Source organism: Ranitomeya variabilis, chromosome 3 (genome assembly GCF_051348905.1).
Source record: "Ranitomeya variabilis isolate aRanVar5 chromosome 3, aRanVar5.hap1, whole genome shotgun sequence".
In the NCBI taxonomy this organism is placed as follows: Eukaryota; Metazoa; Chordata; class Amphibia; order Anura; family Dendrobatidae; genus Ranitomeya; species Ranitomeya variabilis.
In genome coordinates, this window is record NC_135234.1 from 166,946,280 (window position 1) to 166,970,955 (window position 24,676).

The window sequence follows — 24,676 nt, forward strand, 5'->3', positions numbered from 1 at the left end:
ATGGGTTAACTTTCAACTTTTAACTATTCACAGTCATTTTAAATTCTCAGCAACAGTTATTTAACTCTTTACTTTCTCTTATGCTTGTCTGGCCAGGGATGGTTGCCTTCCCTGCTTCTCCTGACATTTACAGCACTCCTGCCAGGTTACCATGGGGATTTCCCCTTGGAGCATGATCATGTCTTCCTCTGTGCTCACCTCCAGTGGTGTGCCTGTGAGTTTTAGCAGTGCTCTCATGTGCTTCTCCATCCCGGATCCCTGGTCCTAGTGAACATTGTAATGGCCCCAACCAGGTCGGGGAGCTGATGGTGCTGGGAGCGGGCCTACCAGTGATTCGTCGGTCTGCAGCGTGGCACAGTCGGTGGCTGCGGTAAGGTCAGTTACTGGAGCAGGGTCAGTAGCTGGAGCAGGAGCAGTCGCTGGAGCGGGAACAGTCACTGGGGCAGGATGGTTCTTCATACACGCTTCAGATACGGTCCCTCCGGTGCTGGTCTGCTCAGCTGCTAAAGCTGCAGTCACTGGTCTCTGGACGGGCCACGGTGCTGTTGTCTCCCTCAGCAGCGTCTCACTTTCTGGCTCCTGCAGAAGCGTCGCTCTTTCTGGCTCCGGCGCGCCGGATCTTCTTTCCTGCTCCAGACCAGACGAGGCCGCCCACAGACGTCCAGGGAGGCTCGAGATGATGGCCTTCTTCCACCCGACTACAGCTTCCAGCTGCATCTGCATTGGCTGCCAGGTGAGTTCTTCCTTCCGTAGGAGGTCCGGTTCAATCAACGATGTCAGGTACAGTTCTTGCAGACTCCGGCTGGGAGAGTACTCTTGCTCCATCCCATGCTCCAGTGTCCACTCCCCTCCCTCCGCCATGTTGCTTTCCGGTTCTGCCTCCTTCCTCACATCACAGTGCTGGCAGGGGGCAGGCATGATCTTCGCGCCACTCTGCTGGGCCAGCCCATGATGGCATGCCCTTCTTCTCCAGTGCTCCTCGTGGCGCTATAATGGCGGCAGTTTTGGCGGCAAATTACAATACACAGTCTCTTAGCACAACACAGTCTCTAAGGCGCACAAGACCCGATTTTTGGGTCGGTCCATCCTGTTCGTGACGCCAAGATTAGTTGCCCGCCAGGGCCGTGGGGTACTCGGTACTGGTCCGGTGTTCACAGGGGGATATCAAGGTGGTGGTGACCTGGTCCGTGGCCCTGGGCACCCATGTAAAAGGGGAAAGTCTTTAAAGGGATCTGGTGAATAGGGTTTATGTAGTATTCGGTCAGTGGGGACTGATTCTGCTTTAAGGGGTCCTCTGGGGTGATGTTGCAGCTAGGTGGTATAACTTCCCACAGGTGAAGTGTATACCCAGGGCTCCCAGTGTGTAGATGGAAGATGGTGAATGGCACAGTAAAGAATGAGGATGTAGGTTTGCAGTCTCTTTACCTGGTTTACTGAAGACTTCAGGCAGCCACATTCCAGGGTACCAGATCACAGGGCAGGCAGGGTCCGGCCGGCTTGGAGGCAAGTTGGGAGTCCCCTTATCCAGGTGAACATTAAAGCCTTCCCCTAGCACGGTGATGTAGTAGTTCCTTACTGCCTATGGCTTCATATAAGGTCCTCACAGATTGTCTCTCTGCCCCCGGTATAGGATAGGACATAACCCGTATGACTGGTGGCTTGAGCCTTTTTACAGGGACCCTAGCACGTCCTGGGCTCTATAGGTGTCACCGTGCCTCCTGGGTATTAAGGTGGACAGATAACTTGCAGTTCAGCTGTCCTGCCGGTCTCTGATGTAAGTCGTGGAGTCCCTTACAACCTCAGTGTTCCGGCTACCAGTGTCTGCGCCTCAGGAGGAGGCAGCCTGCTCATGGCTGGTCTCCCACTGGTCTTACTCTCCTGTGCTTCTCTCTCCTACACGCTCACTGCAATATATTCGGCTTTCGTATAATCTCTTCCCAGGGGCTGCAGCACTGCGGCTACACAGCTCCGTACACCTTCTTCTGTCCCAGACTGCTCCAGTCTCCATTCTGGCACAAACTCACTAACTTTCCCTCCAAACTACCATATATATGGGGATTCACCTAGTAAATAGGATCAAAAGCTCCCCCTGGTGGCTTGGAGTGTGAACATGTTGCATTCTTGTGTGTACCTGGTGACAGTTATCCTTCCTTGCCTCCAAACGTAACATCACTCTCCCCATGAGGAAAGCAATGCTACTGTGATGACCAGGACCCTGGGGCTCCACACTTACACCACAGAAGTGGCATACATTTCACAAGAGTAGAAATAGTGAAATTTGGACTGACACGTCTTCCAATACAGCCAACACAGCAGATGTAGACCAAGCATGATTGTTAACATTCTCACAAATTTGTGTTAACATCAGCAGCAGCAGTCACAGCCACAGCAGGCACAGAAGCAACACTAAAGATATCACAGAGTGCAGTTACGTGACATTAATGCAGCACACAAAAAAATGCTATATCACCTAGTCTGTACAATCTGCAATTGGGGTGCAAAAGTTCTTGGAGAGCCATGACTTCTTCATCTTAATCAAAGTTAGACAGTGTACATTTTCAGGGGACAGCCGGCTGCGCTTAGCCATCAGGATACCACCAGCAGCACTAAAGACACGTTCTGAGACAAAGCTGGTTAAAGGAGACTGCACATGATGGAGTGGGGGGTAATTGGGGCTGCACATGATGGAGTTTTGGGGGTTAAAGGAGACTGCACATGATGGAGTGGGGGGTAAGTGGGGCTGCACATGATGAAGGGGGAGGGGGAGTGGGACTGCACATGATGGAGTGAGGGGGAGTGAGGCTGCACATGATGGAGTTTGGGGATTAAAGGAGACTGCACATGATGGAGTGGGGGGTAAGTGGGGCTGCAAATGATGAAGGGAAGTGGGGCTGCACATGATGGAGATTGGGGGTTAAAGGAAACTGCACATGATGGAGTGGGGGGTAAGTGGGGCTGCACATGATGGAGTTTGGGGGTTAAAGGAGACTGCACATGATGGAGTGGGGGGTAAGTGGGGCTGCACATGATGGAGTGTGGGGGTTAACCCCTTCACGACATTTCGACATGTCGTGTCTCCCCCTTTGATGTGGGCTCCGGGCGCTGACCCCACATCAAAGTTGCAACATCAAATGTGCGCGCAATAGCGGCAGGTGGAATCGCGATCCACCCGCCGCTATTAACTAGTTAAATGCCACTGTCAAACGTTGACAGTGGCATTTAACTACCGCTTCCAGCCATCGAGCCGGAAATGCGCGCATCGCCGACCCCCGTCACATGGTCTCCTTGAGACCATTATGGTTGTTGATGTGCTTGCTGTGAGCGCCACCCTGTAGTCGGCGATTATAGCAAGCCTGTAATTCTACTGAGGATCGCTCCTATGTAGCAGAGCAGATCGAGTTGTGCCAGCTTCTAGCCTCCCATGGAGACTATTGCAGCATGGCAAAAGTAAAAAAAAAATGTTTTAAAAAATATGAAAAAATAAAAAAATATAAAAGTTTAAATCACCCTCCTTTGGCCCCATTCAGAATAAAACAATAAAAAAAAATCAAACCTACACATATTTGGTATTGCCGCATTCAGAATCGTCCGATCTCTCAATAATAAAAAGGATTAACCTGATCGCTAAACGGCGTAGCGAGAAAAAAATTTAAAACGCCAGAATTACGTTTTTTTGGTCGCCACGACATTGCATTAAAATGCAATAACGGGCGATCAAAAGAACATATCTGCACAAAAGTGGTATCATCATTAAGATCTGGAGCATAAGTGTACCAAAGATTGGACCAATCAGTAATTGACAGCAGCATTTAAATGGTAAAATAGCAGCGATTGTACCTGGCTGCATTTGCTGATATTACATGCAGATCTAGGTTGTGTGACACAGCCAGCATCTGCCCGATATGGTGCTGGTCTAGCTCCTTAGCTCGCTCCATAGATTTGCACACCCTGTCTATCACATACAGATGTGTCAGGGCGTACGAAGAATAAAAAATAGACATAAGCAAAATTGTTGAATGCACAGCCAGCATCTGCCCGATATGGTGCTGGTCTAGCTCCTTAGCTCGCTCCATAGATTTGCACACCCTGTCTATCACATACAGATGTGTCAGGGCGTACGAAGAATAAAAAATAGACATAAGCAAAATTGTTGAATGCACTGTATAAAAACATGAAATAGTAATTATAAAAATAAGCAACCTATTTGACAAGTCCTAATCTAATTTTTAATAAAACCGTGATGACTTGCCTGTAACAAAAAATTAAAATGTAACCCATGTTTTATTTCATTAACAGTTTTGTTTTTTGACAATGAAATTCATTTTTCATAATCATGCAAAAAAAAAATCCTTACTGTGTATTACATTATAAAGCGATTCTTTATATCCATGAATTGTATGTATAGAAACGTGATATTTTGTATCACTTCAATAGTGCTCGTTTTAAAATGTTCTATTATCAGAAAATGAATATTGCAAATCGCAGGCTCTTATATGGAACAAACACAGTGTGGGTCTAATGCCCATTTCCAAAAAACCATTTAATTAGAGACCACTGTAGAGCGTGAACAGTCGGGTTGCTGTTCTTAGAATAAAGCTTTCTGAACTTCAAACAAAAGCTAATTTATAAGTAATATAAAATCTCTTTTCATTGCTGTTTTCAAGCTTAGCCTGACATTGATGGACTCATTTTGGTATTTACAAACTGTTCATAGGTAGCTGAATCACATGAAAAAATTGGGAACAAGTTTGCTTGATATTGTTGATGAAAGAAAGTAGGAGGGAAATTCCTTTATACCTGACTTTTTTTAGTCTTAAGATTGCTGTTTCATAAGCCTCCTCATTGTGTTGGCGTGATTGCTGTATGTGGGTGTTTAAGCAGTAGAAGGAAGGAGCGATTTCAACTAATATATATTCAGATATGTTGTATAGTAGGGAATCAAATGGTATACATATGCATGTGTGTATATATATATATATTTTTTTTTATTTATATGTGTATATATATGTATTTATACATATATACTGTATAAATATATATATACAGTATATATATATATATATATATATATATACACAGTGTATATATATATATATATATATATGGAAATGTATATATACACACATGCTATTAAGACAATGCATATACACTCACTGGCCACTTTATTAGGTACACCATGCTAGTAACGGGTTGGACCCCCTTTTGCCTTCAGAACTGCCTCAATTCTTCGTGGCATAGATTCAACAAGGTGCTGGAAGCATTCCTCAGAGATTTTGGTCCATATTGACATGATGGCATCACACAGTTGCCGCAGATTTGTCGGCTGCACATCCCAAAGATGCTCCATACAAGGCAGGATGGATCCATGCTTTCATGTTGTTTACGCCAAATTCTGACCCTACCATCCGAATGTCGCAGCAGAAATCGAGACTCATCAGACCAAGCAACGTTTTTCCAATCTTCTACTGTCCAATTTCGATGAGCTTGTACAAATTGTAGCCTCAGTTTCCTGTTCTTAGCTGAAAGGAGTGGTACCCGGTGTGGTCTTCTGCTGCTGTAGCCCATCTGTCTCAAAGTTCTACGCACTGTGCGTTCAGAGATGCTCTTAGGCCTACCTTGGTTGTAACGGGTGGCGATTTGAGTCACTGTTGCCTTTCTATCAGCTCGAACCAGTCTGCCCATTCTCCTCTGACCTCTGGCATCAACAAGGCATTTCCGCCCACAGAACTGCCGCTCACTGGATTTTTTTTCTTTTTCGGACCATTCTCTGTAAACCCTAGAGATGGTTGTGCGTGAAAATCCCAGTAGATCAGCAGTTTCTGAAATACTCAGACCAGCCCTTCTGGCACCAACAACCATGCCACGTTCAAAGGCACTCAAATCACCTTTCTTCCCCATACTAATGCTCGGTTTGAACTGCAGGAGATTGTCTTGACCATGTCTACATGCCTAAATGCACTGAGTTGCCGCCATGTGATTGGCTGATTAGAAATTAAGTGTTAACAAGAAGTTGGACAGGTGTACCTAATAAAGTGGCCGGTGAGTGTAAATAAGCTATTTTATTAATGCTAATCTGACATTTCATTATTATAGTGTATTTCAGTGACATATCTATAAGCAGAATGAAACCGGTCAAATGCTATTATTTTTTGAAGTGATGATTAGACCACTTTTGTATTTTGATGGGAACTCTGGCATTTCCAGATCACAGTGACTACATCGCTTTGCTAATTAAATATAAAACAAATGCAAAGTGCTTGTGAATGCTTTTACGGAAATGTCATGACTACATGAAAATGTCTCTGATAAATGCTCGGCATGGACTGTATATTTGACGTTTGTTCCGTTGTGAGTCCAGTCACTACCGTAGCTTGCTTTACATCCCCACACTATGCTTACATTTGCATTTCTTAACCCCTTAACGACCGCTGATACGCCTTTTAACGGCGGTAGTTAAGGGTACTTAAACCACAGTGCCATTAATTAATGGCGCTGTGGAAAAAGTGTATAGCGGCCCCCAGAGTCGGATTTTCTCTCGGGTATCGGTTGCCGAGGGTAGCCGAGACCCCAGAGAACATGATCGCCGGTAATTAACCGTTTACTGACGGCTGCAAAAAAAAACGCGATTTGCCATTTAATTTCTCTGTCTTCTGATGTGATCGCACATCAGAGGACAGAGAAATGGGGTCCCCGATCACCCCCCAATACTTACCTATGTTCCCTGGTGCTCCTCGTGGTTCCCCATGGGCGCCGCCATCTTCTTCTGGCAAAAAAATGGCGGGCGCAAGCGTAGTATGCTCGCTGGCCGGCACCCGGCAGATCTTTGGTGTCTCGGCTGCCGGGGATAGCCGAGACCCCAAAAGAACATGATCGGGGTCGGTTTTTACCGACCCCTGTTTTGCAATCACCAGTAATTAACCGTTTACCGGCGACCTAAAAATAAAATTGCACATCAGAGGACAGAGAATCAGGGGGATCCATAGGTCCTCCTGCATCCCTTCCTAGCCGCCGGCTTCTTCCTCTGGTAAGAAAATGGCGGGCGCATGCGTAGTGCGCCCGCCGTGATCTGCCAGCCAGCAGAGGAAGATTCTTCCTCTTGTTTCATTTTGGTCACTGTGATAGATCCTATCACAGTGATCAAAACAAAGAAAATAGTATATAACCCCCCTTTATCACCCCCTTAGTTAGAAAAAATAGTAAAATAAAAAAAAGTATGTATTTCCATTTTACAATTAGGGTTACAGTTGGGCTAAACTGAGTTGGGCTAAAGTTAGGGTAAGGGTTAGGGCTAGGGTTAGGGTTGGGGCTAAAGTTAGGGTTAGGGTTGAGGCTAAAGTTAGGGTTAGGGTTGGGGCTAAAGTTAGGGTTAAGATTGGGGCTAAAGTTAGGGTTAGGGTTGGGGTTAAAGTTAGGGTTAGGGTTGGCATTAGGGTTAGGTTTGGGATTAGGGTTAGGTTTGGGATTGGGGGCTAAAAAAATCTTTTTTGTGGAAAAAAAATGATTTTTTATCTTCACAGCTCTGCGTCAAACTTCTGTGAAGCACTTGGGCACTCAAAATGCTCACCACATATCTAGATAAGTTCCTTGGGGGGGTCTAGTTTCCAAAATGGGGTCACTTGTGGGGGGTTTCTACTGAGTACATGAGGGGCTCTGAAAATGCAACATGATACCCGCAGACCATTCCATCAAAGTCTGCATTTTAAAACATCACTACTTCCCTTCTGAGCCCCGACATGTGCCCAAACAGTGGCCCCCCACACATGGGGTATCAGCGTACTCAGAACAAATTGGACAACAAATTTTTGGGTCCAATTTCTCCTGTTACCCTTGGGAAAATAAAAAATTGGGGCTAAAGAAATCATTTTTGTGGAAAAAAAATATTTTTTATTTTCTCGACTCTGCATTATAAACTTCTGTGAAGCACTTGGGGGGAAGCGGAGGAGTAGCGAGGAGAGAGATGAATTAGTCAGGCAGCAGAGTTAAGGATGGATTGGAGAGGTGCAAGGGTGTTAGCAGGGAGGCCACAGAAAAGGATGTTGCAATAATCAAGGCGGGAGATGATGAGGGCATGCACAAGCATTTTAGTAGATTGATAGTTGAGGAAAGGACGGATTCTGGAGATATTTTTGAGCTGGAGGCGACAGAAGGTGGAAAGAGCTTGGATGTGCAGTTTGAAAGATAGGGCAGAGTCAAGGGATACTCCAAGGCAGCGGACTTCCAATACGGAGGAAAGCGTGATGCTGTTAATAGTGATAGATAGGTCAGGTAAGGAAGATCTTTGAGATGGAGGAAAGATGATGAGTTCAGATTTGCCAACATTGAGTTTGAGGAAGCGAGAGGAGAAGAAGGAGGATATGGCTGATAGACACTCTGGGATTCTGGAGAGCAGAGAGGTGACGTCTGTGCCAGAAAGGTAGATCTGCGTGTCATCAGCATAAAGGTGGTACTGGAATCCATGGGACTTTATGAGTTGTCCCAGGCCAAGTGTATAGATTGAGAAGAGTAGGGGTCCTAGAACAGATCCTTGGGGGACTCCCACAGAGAGAGGGTGGGATGAGGAGGTAGTGTGTAAGTGTGAGACACTGAATGTGCGGTTGGAAAGGTATGAGGAGATCCAGGATAGGACGAGGTCTTTGATGCCAAAATGGGGAGAGGATCTGTAGTAGGAGGCAGTGGTCAACTGTGTCGAAAGCAGAGGACAGGTCTAGAAGGAGGAGTACGAGTATTGTCCGTTAGCTTTGGCTGTAAGTAGGTCGTTAGTGATTTTGGTCAGGGCTGTCTCAGTTGAGTGATGGGGGCGTAAACCAGATTGTAGATTGTCAAAGAGCAAGTTAGATGAGAGGTGGGAGGAAAGTTCAGAGTGGACGTGCTGCTCCAGGAGTTTGGAAGTGAATGGGAGCAGCGATATTGGGCGATAGCTGGACATAGCAGTTCGATCAAGGGTTGGCTTTTTAAGGATAGGCGTGATTGTGGCATGTTGGAAAGCAGAAGGGAAGGTGCCAGAAGATAGTGATAGGTTGAAGAGGTGGGTTAGGGATGGGATAAAAGTGGTGGTGAGTAGGGTTGAGCGAAACGGGTCGGCAATTTTCAGAAGTCGCCGACTTTTGGCAAAGTCGGGTTTCATGAAACCCGACCCGACCCCTGTGTGGGGTCGGCCATGAAGTCGGCGATCTTCTGAATCTGGAATCGGAATTCCGATACCGATTCCCGTTATGTTTAAGATATCGGGAATTGGTATCGGAATTCAGATTTAAGTGTAAAATAAAGAATTAAAATAAAAAATATCGCTATACTTACCATCTGATGCGCCCTGGTACTAACCGGGAACCTTCCTTCCTTAGAATCAGCCTTCCAGGACCTTGCGGTGACGTCGCGGTGACGTCGCGGCTTGTGATTGGTCGCGCGGCCGCCCATGTGACCGCTCGCGCGACCAATCACAAGCCGCGACGTCACCGTGACGTCACCGAAGGTCCTGCAAGGGCTGATTCTTAGGAAGGAAGGCTGCCGGAACGAAGCCGAGGGTGAGTATATTCCTATTAGGTATATACTCACCCTCGGACACGCCCTGCTTCTTTCCGGCATCCTTCCTTCCTAAGAATCAGCCCTTCCAGGACCTTCGGTGACGTCACGGTGACGCCAATTGGCGTATATCTGCCAGCCACTTTCTGCCACTTATACTGTTAAACATAAAGATCCATGGAGCAACTATTAAGGTGCCTATTGAATCAAGAAGTGTTAGGCTTTTTTGTCCAATAAAACACTATAACTTTATTAATGTACAAACTACATACAATAAAAACACATAATAAAACAATGCCTCATCAACTTGAAAATTTCTAAATTATCATGGCAGAAAGGGACAGAAAAAGGTCCAAAGGCTAGCAGGAGCTAACGGTAATAACCAAGTTTCAATAGTTAGATACTAGTCTGATCCAATGCTTCTATGTAGCACAACCACATAATTAAGTGCAAACAGTTAACATGCCCTTTGATTGTACTTCTATATATGTGTGTACAATTATCATGCCCTTTAGTTGTACTTGATGTAACAGAAATATATTACAGCATATTGCCAGTACAATAATACCGGGGCTTTCAATATCATGAAATTTAAGAAGATTTCACAGGGCAAATGCGATTACTCAATTTGTAACATATAAATATGGACTAACACTGCGGCTGTGCTCAAACGAAGCACTAGGTCAGACCAGTACACATAGATCCCAACAATAGGTCACTAAAAAAACAGAAAAAACGGCCTTTAAGCCAAACAATACATTGCTTCTGGGCATACAGGTCCTTCTCAAAAAATTAGCATATAGTGTTAAATTTCATTATTTACCATAATGTAATGATTACAATTAAACTTTCATATATTATAGATTCATTATCCACCAACTGAAATTTGTCAGGTCTTTTATTGTTTTAATACTGATGATTTTGGCATACAACTCCTGATAACCCAAAAAACCTGTCTCAATAAATTAGCATATTTCACCCGTCCAATCAAATAAGTGTTTTTTAATAACAAACAAAAAAACCATCAAATAATAATGTTCAGTTATGCACTCAATACTTGGTCGGGAATCCTTTGGCAGAAATGACTGCTTCAATGCAGCGTGGCATGGAGGCAATCAGCCTGTGACACTGCTGAGATGTTATGGAGGCCCAGGATGCTTCAATAGCGGCCTTAAGCTCATCCAGAGTGTTGGGTCTTGCGTCTCTCAACTTTCTCTTCACAATATCCCACAGATTCTCTATGGGGTTCAGGTCAGGAGAGTTGGCAGGCCAATTGAGCACAGTAATACCATGGTCAGTAAACCATTTACCAGTGGTTTTGGCACTGTAAGCAGGTGCCAGGTCGTGCTGAAAAATGAAATCTTCATCTCCATAAAGCATTTCAGCCGATGGAAGCATGAAGTGCTCCAAAATCTCCTGATAGCTAGCTGCATTGACCCTGCCCTTGATGAAACACAGTGGACCAACACCAGCAGCTGACATGGCACCCCACACCATCACTGACTGTGGGTACTTGACACTGGACTTCAGGCATTTTGGCATTTCCTTCTCCCCAGTCTTCCTCCAGACTCTGGCACCTTGATTTCCGAATGACATGCAAAATTTGCTTTCATCAGAAAAAAGTACTTGGGACCACTTAGCAACAGTCCAGTGCTGCTTTTAAGTGGCTTTACCTGGGGAATGCGGCACCTGTAGCCCATTTCCTGCCCACGCCTGTGCACGGTGGCTCTGGATATTTCCACACCAGACTCAGTCCACTGCTTCCTCAGGTTCCCCAAGGTCTGGAATCGGTCCTTCTCCACAATCTTCCTCAGGGTCCGGTCACCTCTTCTCGTTGTACAGCGTTTTCTGCCACATTGTTTCCTTCCAACAGACTTACCATTGAGGTGCCTTGATACAGCACTCTGGGAACAGCCTATTTGTTGAGAAATTTCTTTCTGGGTCTTACCCTCTTGCTTGAGGGTGTCAATGATGGCCTTCTTGACATCTGTCAGGTCGCTAGTCTTACCCATGATGGGAGTTTTGAGTAATGAACCAGGCAGGGAGTTTTTAAAAGCCTCAGGTATCTTTTGCATGTGTTTAGAGTTAATTAGTTGATTCAGAAGATTAGGGTAATAGGTCATTTAGAGAACCTTTTCTTGATATGCTAATTTATTGAGACAGGTTTTTTGGGTTATCAGGAGTTGCATGCCAAAATCATCAGTATTAAAACAATAAAAGACCTGACAAATTTCAGTTGGTGGATAATGAATCTATGATATATGAAAGTTTAATTGTAATCATTACATTATGGTAAATAATGAAATTTAACACTATATGCTAATTTTTTGAGAAGGACCTGTATGTTCGGCAGCAGCTAAATGTCTTCAGTATAAAGCATGACTTCTACGTACACCAATGAATTCAAGGTGTCATTTTGCTACTATACTGTGTAGTATAATACAGTGGGCCTGAATTTTCCAGCAGTGTCCCACACATAAAAAGGGAGATTTATATTGCCACTTAGTGGATCTACGTGAGTTCTGTTTGGCGTATATCTGCCAACCACGTTCTGCATTATACATTGTATGGTGTAATACACAGGGCCTGTTTTCCCCTGCAGTCTCCCCCCACAAAAAAAAGGGAGCTTTAAATTGCCACTTAGTGGATCTACGTGAGTTCTGTTTGGCGTATATCTGCCAACCATGTTCTGCCTTGTACATTGTGTGGTGTAATACACAATGCCTGTTTTTCCCTGCAATCTCCCCCCCCCCACAAAAAAAAGGGAGCTTTAAATTGCCACTTAGTGAATCTACGTGAGTTCTGTTTGGCGTATATCTGCCAACCACGTTCTGCCTTGTACATTGTGTGGTGTAATACACAGGGCCTGTTTTTCCCTGCAGTCTCCCCCCCCCACAAAAAAAAGGGAGCTTTAAATTGCCACTTAGTGGATCTACGTGAGTTCTGTTTGGCGTATATCTGCCAACCACGTTCTGCCTTGTACATTGTGTGGTGTAATACACAGGGCCTGTTTTTCCCTGCAGTCTCCCCCCCCCCACAAAAAAAGGGAGATTTAAATTGCCACTTAGTGGATCTACGTGAGTTCTGTTTGGCGTATATCTGCCAGCCACGTTCTGCCTTGTACATTGTGTGGTGTAATACACAGGGCCTGTTTTTCCCTGCAGTCTCCCCCCCCCCCCAAAAAAAAGGGAGCTTTAAATTGCCACTTAGTGGATCTACGTGAGTTCTGTTTGGCGTATATCTGCCAACCACGTTCTGCCTTGTACATTGTGTGGTGTAATACACAGGGCCTGTTTTTCCCTGCAGTCTCCCCCCCCCAAAAAAAAGGGAGCTTTAAATTGCCACTTAGTGGATCTACGTGAGTTCTGTTTGGCGTATATCTGCCAACCACGTTCTGCCTTGTACATTGTGTGGTGTAATACACAGGGCCTGTTTTCCCCTGCAGTCTCTCCCCACAAAAAAAGGAGCTTTAAATTGCCACTTAGTGGATCTATGTGAGTTCTGTTTGGCGTATATCTGCCAACCACGTTCTGCCTTGTACATTGTGTGGTGTAATACACAGGGCCTGTTTTTCCCTGCAGTCTCTCCCCCCACTAAAAAAAGAGAGCTTTAAATTGCCACTTAGTGGATCTAAGTGAGTTCTGTTTGGCGTATATCTGCCAACCACGTTCTGCCTTGTACATTGTGTGGTGTAATACACAGGGCCTGTTTTTCCCTGCAGTCTCCCCCCCCCCACTAAAAAAAGGGAGCTTTAAATTGCCACTTAGTGGATCTACGTGAGTTCTGTTTGGCGTATATCTGCCAGCCACGTTCTGCCTTGTACATTGTGTGGTGTAATACACAGGGCCTGTTTTTCCCTGCAGTCTCCCCCCCCCACTAAAAAAAGGGAGCTTTAAATTGCCACTTAGTGGATCTACGTGAGTTCTGTTTGGCGTATATCTGCCAGCCACGTTCTGCCTTGTACATTGTGTGGTGTAATACACAGGGCCTGCTTTTCCCTGCAGTCTTCCCCCCCCAAAAAAAAGGGAGCTTTAAATTGCCACTTAGTGGATCTACGTGAGTTCTGTTTGGCGTATATCTGCCAGCCACGTTCTGCCTTGTACATTGTGTGGTGTAATACACAGGGCCTGTTTTTCCCTGCAGTCTCCCCCCCCCCAAAAAAAAGGGAGCTTTAAATTGCCACTTAGTGGGTCTACGTGAGTTCTCTTTGGCGTTTATCTGCCAGCCACGTTCTGCCTTGTACATTGTGTGGTGTAATAGACAGGGCCTGTTTTTCCCTGCAGTCTCCCCCCCACTAAAAAAAGGGAGCTTTAAATTGCCACTTAGTGGATCTACGTGAGTTCTGTTTGGCGTATATCTGCCAGCCACGTTGTGCCTTGTACATTGTGTGGTGTAATACACAGGGCCTGTTTTCCTCTGCAGTCTCCCCCCACAAAAAAAAGGGAGCTTTAAATTGCCACTTAGTGGATCTATGTGAGTTCTGTTTGGCGTATATCTGCCAACCACGTACTGCCTTGTACATTGTGTGGTGTAATACACAGGGCCTGTTTTCCCCTGCAGTCTCCCCCCACAAAAAAAAGGGAGCTTTAAATTGCCACTTAGTGGATCTACGTGAGTTCTGTTTGGCGTATATCTGCCAACCACGTTCTGCCTTGTACATTGTGTGGTGTAATCCACAGGGCCTGTTTTTCCCTGCAGTCTCCCCCCCCCACAAAAAAGGGAGCTTTAAATTGCCACTTAGTGGATCTATGTGAGTTCTGTTTGGCGTATATATCTGCCAACCACGTTCTGCCTTGTACATTGTGTGGTGTAATACACAGGGCCTGTTTTTCCCTGCAGTCTCCCCCCCCCACAAAAAAGGGAGCTTTAAATTGCCACTTAGTGGATCTACGTGAGTTCTGTTTGGCGTATATCTGCCAACCACGTGCTGTCTTGTACATTGTGTGGTGTAATACACAGGGCCTGTTTTTCCCTGCAGTCTCCCCCCCCACACAAAAAAAGGGAGCTTTAAATTGCCACTTAGTGGATCTACGTGAGTTCTGTTTGGCGTATATCTGCCAACCACGCTCTGCCTTGTACATTGTGTGGTGTAATACACAGGGCCTGTTTTTCCCTGCAGTCTCCCCCCCCCCCAAAAAAAAGAGGGAGCTCTAAATTGCCACTTAGTGGATCTATGTGAGTTCTGTTTGGCGTATATCTGCCAGCCACGTTCTGCCTTGTACATTGTGTGGTGTAATACACAGGGCCTGTTTTTTCCTGCAGTCTTCCCGCCAAAAAAAGGGAGATATAAATTCTCCAAAAGTTAATATACGTCTTCTACCTTGTTTAACAGTAGCATATAATGGTTTTTATATTTCTAACATTTCCGCAAAAATGAGGAAGTCTGGTGGAAGAGGCCGTGTGCAGTCGATGCCAGCTGGTACTGATGGTGGTGGTGGTAGTGGAGCATCTGGTGGTACTGGGAAAAGCAAGATAGCACCAAAGGCTCGAGGTGTTGAGGCAGCATCATCGTCTGGCTACACAAGGCCTCGAAGGCTCCCTTATCTGGGAGTTGGAAAACAGCTTTTAAAGCCAGAGCAGCAGGAACAAGTTTTGGCTTTCCTTGCTGACTCAGCCTCTAGCTCTTTCACCTCCTCTTCAGAAGCTTCGAAATCTAAAACCAGCGAGTCGTCAGTGGCTGCTCCAGGTCCGGAAAAAGTTGCTTCCTTGTGTCCTTCACCCAAAACAAAAGTGAAGGATGCGGCAGGCAACACTACACTTTACTCCATGGAGCTCTTTACACATACCGTGCCTGGGATAGAGAGGGAAATTGTTAAAAGCCCATTACAGGATGAATCGGACATGGAGTGCACAGATGCACAGCCACAGCTTGATTATTATGCTGTTCCATTGACTCGGATCACTACTTTGCCCTCGCAGTGTACTGAGCCCGAATCTGACCCTGATGAGACTATGGTGCCCAGTCCCGAACGCTATAGCACCTTACACGTTGACACAGAGGATGGTGCACATGACATTGAAGAGGAGGTGGTAGATGACCCAGTTGTTAACCCTGATTGGCAGCCATTGGGGGAAGAGGGTGCCGCTGCCTGTAGCTCAGAAGCGGAGGAGGATGATCTGCTGCATCCATCTACATCGCAAAAGCTGTCATCTGGCAGGCCCGCATCAGGCCCAAAACGTGTGTCAAAAAACACAACAGGTGTAGGACAGCGTTGCAATCCGTTGACAGTATCACGGCATGCAAAGCCTGAAAAGGTATTCCATAGTAGGACGAGTGCAGTGTGACAATTTTTTAACCAAGATCCGAATGATCAGTCCAAAGTTATATGTAAGAAATGCTCCAAGACCTTTAGCAGAGGGAAGAATCTACAAAGTTTAAATACAATGTGCATGCGTAGATATCTAACCAGCAGGCACTTGGAAGCATGGACTAACTACCAAACTTCCCGTACCGTTGATGCACCTGCTCATATTGAAGTTAGTCAGCAACGCAACTTTGCTTCCCTCACTGGAAGCTCACCGGTTATGGCACCACCAGTAATAAATGTGGAGGTATTGTCGCAAGGCCAAAGCAGTCAGGGAATCACAAGGTTCTTAGTTGGAAACACTGTAGGTAGGCCCACATCAAGAATACCATCACCAAGCCTCTCTCAATCTGCCATGTCCACCACCACCCCCGCTAGTTCCACCATATGCAGCTCTCCAGTCCAGCTCAGCCTACAAGAGACTCTAGATAGGAAAAGAAAGTACTCTTCCTCTCATCCGCGTACACAGGGTTTGAACGGCTACATTGCTCGACTAATCTCGTTAGAGATGATGCCCTACCAGTTGGTTGAAAGCGAAGCTTTCAAAGCCCTGATGGCCTACGCAGTACCACGCTATGACCTACCCAGTCGACACTTCTTTGCGAGAAAAGCCATCCCAGCACTCCACCAACATGTCAAAGAACGCATTGTCCATGCACTGAGGCAATCGGTAAGTAGAAAGGCGCACCTAACAACTGATGCATGGACCAGTAGGCATGGCCAGGGAAGCTATGTGTCCATCACGGCACACTGGGTTAATGTGGTGGATGCAGAGTCCACGGGGACAGCCATAGTGGCATAGTTCTGCCTAGCCCACGGTCTAGGAAACAGTTGGCTGTAGGCGTTTGCACCTCCTCCTCCTCCTCTTCCACAAGCGAAAGCTCGTCCACAGAGCTCAGTCGCACGAACACTCCATCCTCAGCTGCCAGTGTTGCACCCGTGGTGTCCCATTATGGAACAGCTAGTGGTAAGCGTCAGCAGGCTGTGCTGCAAATGAAGTGTTTGGGCGACAACAGACACACCGTGGAAGTACTGGCCGAGTACTTGCAGCAAGAAACTCAGTCATGGCTGGGCAGTGTACATCTTGAGGCAGGCAAGGTAGTCAGTGATAATGGAAGGAATTTAATGGCTGCCATAGCCCTTTCCGAAATGAAACACATATCTTGCCTGGCTCACACCTTGAACCTTGTGGTGCAGTGCTTCCTCAAGAATTACCCTGATTTACCAGCCCTGCTCCTGAAGGTGCGCAGACTTTGCTCTCACATCCGCCGGTTGCCCGTACACTCCAGCCGTATGCTTAACCATCAGCGATCGCTGAATCTTCCCCAGCACCGCCTAATAATAGACGTTGCAACAAGGTGGAACTCTACACTGCACATGCTTCAGAGGCTGTGCAAACAGAGGCGTGCTGTAATTTATTTGTGGGAGGATACACATACACGTGCAGGCAGTTGGATGGCAGACATGGAGTTGTCAGGTGTGCAGTGGTCAAAGCTCCAAGACCTATGTCAAGTCCTTCAGTGTTTTGAGGAATGCACACAGCTGGTCAGTGCGGACGACGCCATCATAAGCATGAGCATCCCACTAATGCGTCTGCTGATGCAAAGTTTGACGCACATCAAGGAGCAGGCGTCTGCGACCGAGGAGGAGGGAAGCCTTGATGACAGTCAGCCATTGTCTGGTCAGGGAAGTCTCCGGGACGAGGTGGCGGATGAAGAAGAGGAGGAGGAGGAGGATGATGGGGCTGAATATTTATGGCAGGAGGATGCTTCTCAGGGGGCAATAGAAACTGGTGGCATTGCAAGGTCAGGTACAGGGTTTTTGCGTGCCACAAGTGATGTAGATTTTCAAGAAAGTGCTCCTCAACCCAGCACAAGCAGTGAATTGACACCTGGAACTTTGGCCCACATGGCAGAGTATGCCTTGCTTATCCTAAAACCGGACCCCTGCATTATCAAAATGATGACCGATGACGATTACTGGTTGGCCTGCCTCCTGGATCCACGATATAAAGGCAAAATACAAAATATCATGCCACATGAGCACCTTGAGCAAATATTGGCTACCAAACAAGCAACTCTTGTAGACCGTTTGGTTCAGGCATTCCCAGCACACAGCGGCGCTGATGGTTCTCACACGAGCTGTAGGGGGCAACATGGCAGAGGTGCTAGAGGTGCACAAAGCCGAAGTGGCATTGGACAGAGGGGATTTCTCACCAGGTTGTGGAGTGATTTCGTAATGACCGCAGACATGACAGGTACTGCTGCATCGATTCAAAGTGACAGGAGACAGCATTTGTCCAGTATGGTTACCAACTATTTTTCCACCATTATCGATGTTCTCCCTCACAGGTCATTCCCCTTTGATTACTGGGCATTAGTGTTGAGCGATACTTTCCGATATCGGAAAGTATCGGTATCGGAAAGTATCGGCCGATACCGTCAAAATATCGGATCCAATCCGATACCGATACCCGATCCCAATGCAAGTCAATGGGACGAAAATATCGGAATTAAAAGAAACCCTTTATACACTTGTAGGTTCATTCTACATGAAGGAAAACAACTAAGAATAATGTAGGATGTATTGGGGGACGTGGCGGAGATATTAAAGGCACAGAGGTTTAGCCCAATGTAATAGAATAGCAGGATTTTGCGGTTTTTTTTATGACGTTCGGCGTTAGAAAGAATTTGACTATGTTAATTTTTTTTTTAATGTCAGATATTGATGTTTCACTGCTTCCACGCCCTTCACCTTTTTTTTTACTTCTCCCACGCTTTCTTCTTAATTATCCTCATCATCAGCTTCTTTGACATCAACTTCTTCACCTTATTCATCTTCTTCTTCATCTTCTACCTATTATTTTTTGGGTTACATTGTTCATATTGTTTTTAGTTTACTATTATCTTCATCATATTCTACTTCTTCATCATATTCTTATTTGTGACAGGCATTCCCGTAGTTGTTATCTATAAAAGTTTGAAGATTACACCTTCCGTTCTGCCTGTCACAAAACAGTTACATTTGTCCGCGTTCAGTTTGGCCTGCAGCATCAGGCTTTATCCAGGGGCACCACGAGGAGGAACGGACTCACCCCCATACACTGCTTAGTCTTCTTCTGCTTATAATTTACATAATATTTTTTGCTCTGATATTTTGTGTTATGCTTAATGTCCTTCTGCTCTTTGTTCTGCAGCCTCTTGTTCTTCTGCTTCTCGGTCTTCCAGGTCGTCGTCGTCTCCAGGGTCGTCGTCTCCGGGGTCGTCGTCATCGGGGTGGTCTCCGGGGTCGTCGTCATCGGGGTGGTCTTCAGGGTCATCGTCTCCAGGGTCGTCGTCATCACGGTGGTTGTCGTCTCTGGTGTCGTCGTCATCTTAGGGGTGGTCTTCCGGGTCATCGTGTTTAGTCTCTTGAACTTGGAAATGTAGCAGAAGGTACAAGAAGGCTGAGAAAATGCCGAGAACCAGCTGATGGAACTGGAACTCGGATGGCTACCCGAAGGTCCAAGAGCCAATGGAACGACCGAGGACCAGCTGACGTTACTGGAACCCGGTTACTAAGCAGGAGGTACCTGTGCTGAAAGCACTACCAAGGACCACCTGACGTTGGTGGAACTCAGATACCCAGAGGGAGGCACCTAAGCCAAAGGCTCTGCCCGGAACCAGCTGACGGTACTGGAACCAGGATGGGGAGCAGAAGGTACAAGAGCAAAAGACACTGCCGAGAACCAGCTGACGGTGCTGGAACCCGGATGGGTAGCCGAAGGTCCAAGAGCCAATGGAACTACCGAGGACCAGCTGACGTTACTGGAACCCGGTTACTAAGCAGGAGGTACCCGTGCCTGAAATCACTACCAAGGACCACCTGACGTTGGTGGAACTCGGATACCAAAGGGAGGCACCTAAGCCAAAGGCTCTGCCCGGAACCAGCTGACGGTACTGGAACCAGGATGGGGAGCAGAAGGTCCAAGAGCAAGTGTCTGCGTGGCTTTTGCAGGACACGTTGCCGGCTGCACAGCAGGGGAACAGCTGGCGGTGCTGGACCCCACTGACACATTGGCTGGTGTTTTTCTCTGTGCAGCTAGCACATCTGGGCCCCAACTGGCGGTTTGTTAGAGCCCAGGGTCAGCAGGAGGAGGAGGAGCAGGAGCAGGGGGAGGGGAGTGTAGGCCGAAGCCTGCACTGGCGGCAGCTTTGTGTCTGTTGTGTCTGCGTGGCGGTCGCAGGACACGTTGCCGGCTACACAGCAGGGGAACAGCTGGCGGTGCTGGACCCCACTGACACATTGGCGAGGTGTTTGGCTCTGTGCAGCCAGCACTTCCGGACAGCAACTAGCGGTGTTGGAGCCCGGGCTCTGCAGGGGGAGCAGAGTGTAGGCCGAAGCCTACTTGAACCAATTTCAAAGGTAACCTTTAACCCCCCCTCAGGGGTTAGAAAGTAGAAGAGCCACAGCTTATGCAGCAGTAGTGCTGCACAAGTCAAAGGTTGCTCTTTTAATTTCGCTCCTTGCACACGCTGAATGAAACACGTATAACATTTAGCCCTTTATACAGTCAAACTGTGTTGGAGGCGCGAGTTCCCTTTGTAATGAGACGCAGCACAGATGTCAAGAATCCCACCTTGGTGCTGGGTGCAGCCTCCTGAGCGTTGTTATTTGCTGTACAGGAGTCTGCGCTGTCGTGTTATCCCCTGGCCTAGCGCTGTTAGCGCTGCCCATCTTCTGACATCATTTAATGTCGGCCGGTGCGGTTCGCGATGACCATGAATCCCAGCCCCGCAGTGTCTTAACATTGTAAAAACACTGCGGGGCTGGGATTCAGGGCCTGGCGCAGCACATATGTTGGCCTCTCACACTCGGGTCCTTACACCCGCTTCAGACTGTGCGGCGTCATCTGATCCCTTATCGCATGCCACGGCCATGAAGCCGCACAGTCCGAAGAAGGCGGAAGGAGAGGAGGGACAGGCGAACTGATGCACTGATCCTGCCCATCAATCACACCCTCGCAGTCCCAATAAATAAGACACCGAGGGGCGTTGTGTGGGTCAGGGCGGCCGCAGAGGCGCAGCCAGCCAAACAATGATGCCAGAAGACGGGCAGCGCTACCAAGGGGGTTGCAGCGTGTCATTACAAAGGAAAGTCACACCACCGGGACGGTTAAATGGTCACACAGAGGACACATTGCAGACGTGTTTTCAGTTCCACATGTGCGAGGAGAATACGTTTCTGAGCCACCTTGCACACATGCAGCATTACCGCTGTACAAGGTGGCTGGATAACGTAAAAACGCCTGGGGGAGGGGGGACAGGTTCCCTTCAATTTCAGTTCTTGTGTCTGCGTGGCTTTTGCAGGACACGATGCCGGCTGCACAGCAGGGGAACAGCTGGCGGTGCTGAACCCCACTGACACATTGGCTGGTGTTTTTCTCTGTGCAGCTAGCAGTACCGGGCCCCAACTGGCGGTGTTAGAGCCCAGGGTCAGCAGGAGGAGCAGGGGGAGCGGAGTGTAGGCCGAAGCCTGCACTCGAGCAAGTTGAAAGGAAACCTTTAACCCCCCCCCCCCAGGCGTTTGTAGCTGAAAGAGCCATTGTGTACAGCACTAATGCTGGAAAAGGTAAACTTAGCTCTTTTAATTATGGTCCTTGCACATGCGGAACCTAACAGTTATGAAATGTGTCCCCTCACAGCGTAAAACCATCCGGTAGGTGGAACTTTCCTTTGTCGTGTGACGCAGCACAGCCATCATTTTTACCCCCTTGGCGCCGTGCGCCGCCTCCTCAGCGTTGTTTGAATCTGTCCCGGAGCCTGCGCTGTTAGGTTAGCCCTTGGCCATGCACACATTTTGCGCTGCCCGTCTTCTGACATCATTTGGTGTCAGGCTGGCTGCGCCTGTGCGGGTGCGCTGGCCGAGATCCCACCTCGCAGTGTCGTCTAATGTAATCCCACCGCGGGCCTGTGATCCGTGCCCGTGCGCAGTGCATATCCTCGCCTCTCACTCCGCTCCCTACGGCTTTTTCAGACTGTGCGGTGTCACGGCCGTGGCATGCTATTAGGGACCAGCTGACATCGCACAGTCTGAAGAAGCCGTAGGGAGGGGAGTGAGAGGCGAGGATATGCACTGCGCACGGGCACGGATCACAGGCCCGCGGTGGGATTACATTAGACGACACTGCGAGGCGGGATCTCGGCCAGCGCACCCGCACAGGCGCAGCCAGCCTGACACCAAATGATGTCAGAAGACGGGCAGCGCAAAATGTGTGCATGGCCAAGGGCTAACCTAACAGCGCAGGCTCCGGGACAGATTCAAACAACGCTGAGGAGGCGGCGCACGGCGCCAAGGGGGTAAAAATGATGGCTGTGCTGCGTCACACGACAAAGGAAAGTTCCACCTACCGGACGGTTTAACGCTGTGAGGGGACACATTTCATAAGTGTTAGGTTCCGCATGTGCAAGGAGCACCACGAAAAGAGGCACTTTTTCCCTTTGCATCATTACTGCTGCACAAGGTGGCTCCTTCAGTAACAAACGCCTGGGGGGGGGGGGGGACAGGTTCCCTTAAAGTAAACTTGTTGTGACTGCGTGGCGGTCGCAGTACACGTTGCCGTATACACAGCAGGGGAACAGCTGGCGGTGCTGAACCCCACTAACACATTGGCGAGGTGTTTGGCTCTGTGCGTACAGCACTTCTGGACGGCAACTGGCGGTGTTGGAGCCCAGGGACAGGTGGAGGAGGAGGAGGTTGGAGGAGGTAGGAGGGATTGCCACACACACAGCAGGGGAACAGCTGACGTTACTGAACCCCAATAACAGAGGAGGGACTGTTGACTGTGCGTACAGCACTTCTGGACGGCAACTGGCGGTGTTGGAGCCCAGGGACAGGTGGAGGAGGAGGAGGTTGGAGGAGGTAGGAGGGATTGCCACACACACAGCAGGGGAACAGCTGACGTTACTGAACCCCAATAACAGAGGAGGGACTGTTGACTGTGCGTACAGCACTTCTGGACGGCAACTGGCGGTGTTGGAGCCCAGGGACAGGTGGAGGAGGAGGAGGTTGGAGGAGGTAGGAGGGATTGCCACACACACAGCAGGGGAACAGCTGACGTTACTGAACCCCAATAACAGAGGAGGGACTGTTGACTGTGCGTACAACACTTCTGGACGGCAACTGGCGGTGTTGGAGCCCAGGGACAGGTGGAGGAGGAGGAGGTTGGAGGAGGTAGGAGGGATTGCCACACACACAGCAGGGGAACAGCTGACGTTACTGAACCCCAATAACAGAGGAGGGACTGTTGACTGTGCGTACAGCACTTCTGGACGGCAACTGGCGGTGTTGGAGCCCAGGGACAGGTGGAGGAGGAGGAGGTTGGAGGAGGTTGGAGGAGGTAGGAGGGATTGCCACACACACAGCAGGGGAACAGCTGACGTTACTGAACCCCAATAACAGAGGAGGGACTGTTGACTGTGCGTACAGCACTTCTGGACGGCAACTGGCGGTGTTGGAGCCCAGGGACAGGTGGAGGAGGAGGAGGTTGGAGGAGGTAGGAGGGATTGCCACACACACAGCAGGGGAACAGCTGACGTTACTGAACCCCAATAACAGAGGAGGGACTGTTGACTGTGCGTACAGCACTTCTGGACGGCAACTGGCGGTGTTGGAGCCCAGGGACAGGTGGAGGAGGAGGAGGTTGGAGGAGGTAGGAGGGATTGCCACACACACAGCAGGGGAACAGCTGACGTTACTGAACCCCAATAACAGAGGAGGGACTGTTGACTGTGCGTACAGCACTTCTGGACGGCAACTGGCGGTGTTGGAGCCCAGGGACAGGTGGAGGAGGAGGAGGTTGGAGGAGGTTGGAGGAGGTAGGAGGGATTGCCACACACACAGCAGGGGAACAGCTGACGTTACTGAACCCCAATAACAGAGGAGGGACTGTTGACTGTGCGTACAGCACTTCTGGACGGCAACTGGCGGTGTTGGAGCCCAGGGACAGGTGGAGGAGGAGGAGGTTGGAGGAGGTAGGAGGGATTGCCACACACACAGCAGGGGAACAGCTGACGTTACTGAACCCCAATAACAGAGGAGGGACTGTTGACTGTGCGTACAGCACTTCTGGACGGCAACTGGCGGTGTTGGAGCCCAGGGACAGGTGGAGGAGGAGGAGGTTGGAGGAGGTAGGAGGGATTGCCACACACACAGCAGGGGAACAGCTGACGTTACTGAACCCCAATAACAGAGGAGGGACTGTTGACTGTGCGTACAGCACTTCTGGACGGCAACTGGCGGTGTTGGAGCCCAGGGACAGGTGGAGGAGGAGGAGGTTGGAGGAGGTTGGAGGAGGTAGGAGGGATTGCCACACACACAGCAGGGGAACAGCTGACGTTACTGAACCCCAATAACAGAGGAGGGACTGTTGACTGTGCGTACAGCACTTCTGGACGGCAACTGGCGGTGTTGGAGCCCAGGGACAGGTGGAGGAGGAGGAGGTTGGAGGAGGTAGGAGGGATTGCCACACACACAGCAGGGGAACAGCTGACGTTACTGAACCCCAATAACAGAGGAGGGACTGTTGACTGTGCGTACAGCACTTCTGGACGGCAACTGGCGGTGTTGGAGCCCAGGGACAGGTGGAGGAGGAGGAGGTTGGAGGAGGTAGGAGGGATTGCCACACACACAGCAGGGGAACAGCTGACGTTACTGAACCCCAATAACAGAGGAGGGACTGTTGACTGTGCGTACAGCACTTCTGGACGGCAACTGGCGGTGTTGGAGCCCAGGGACAGGTGGAGGAGGAGGAGGTTGGAGGAGGTTGGAGGAGGTAGGAGGGATTGCCACACACACAGCAGGGGAACAGCTGA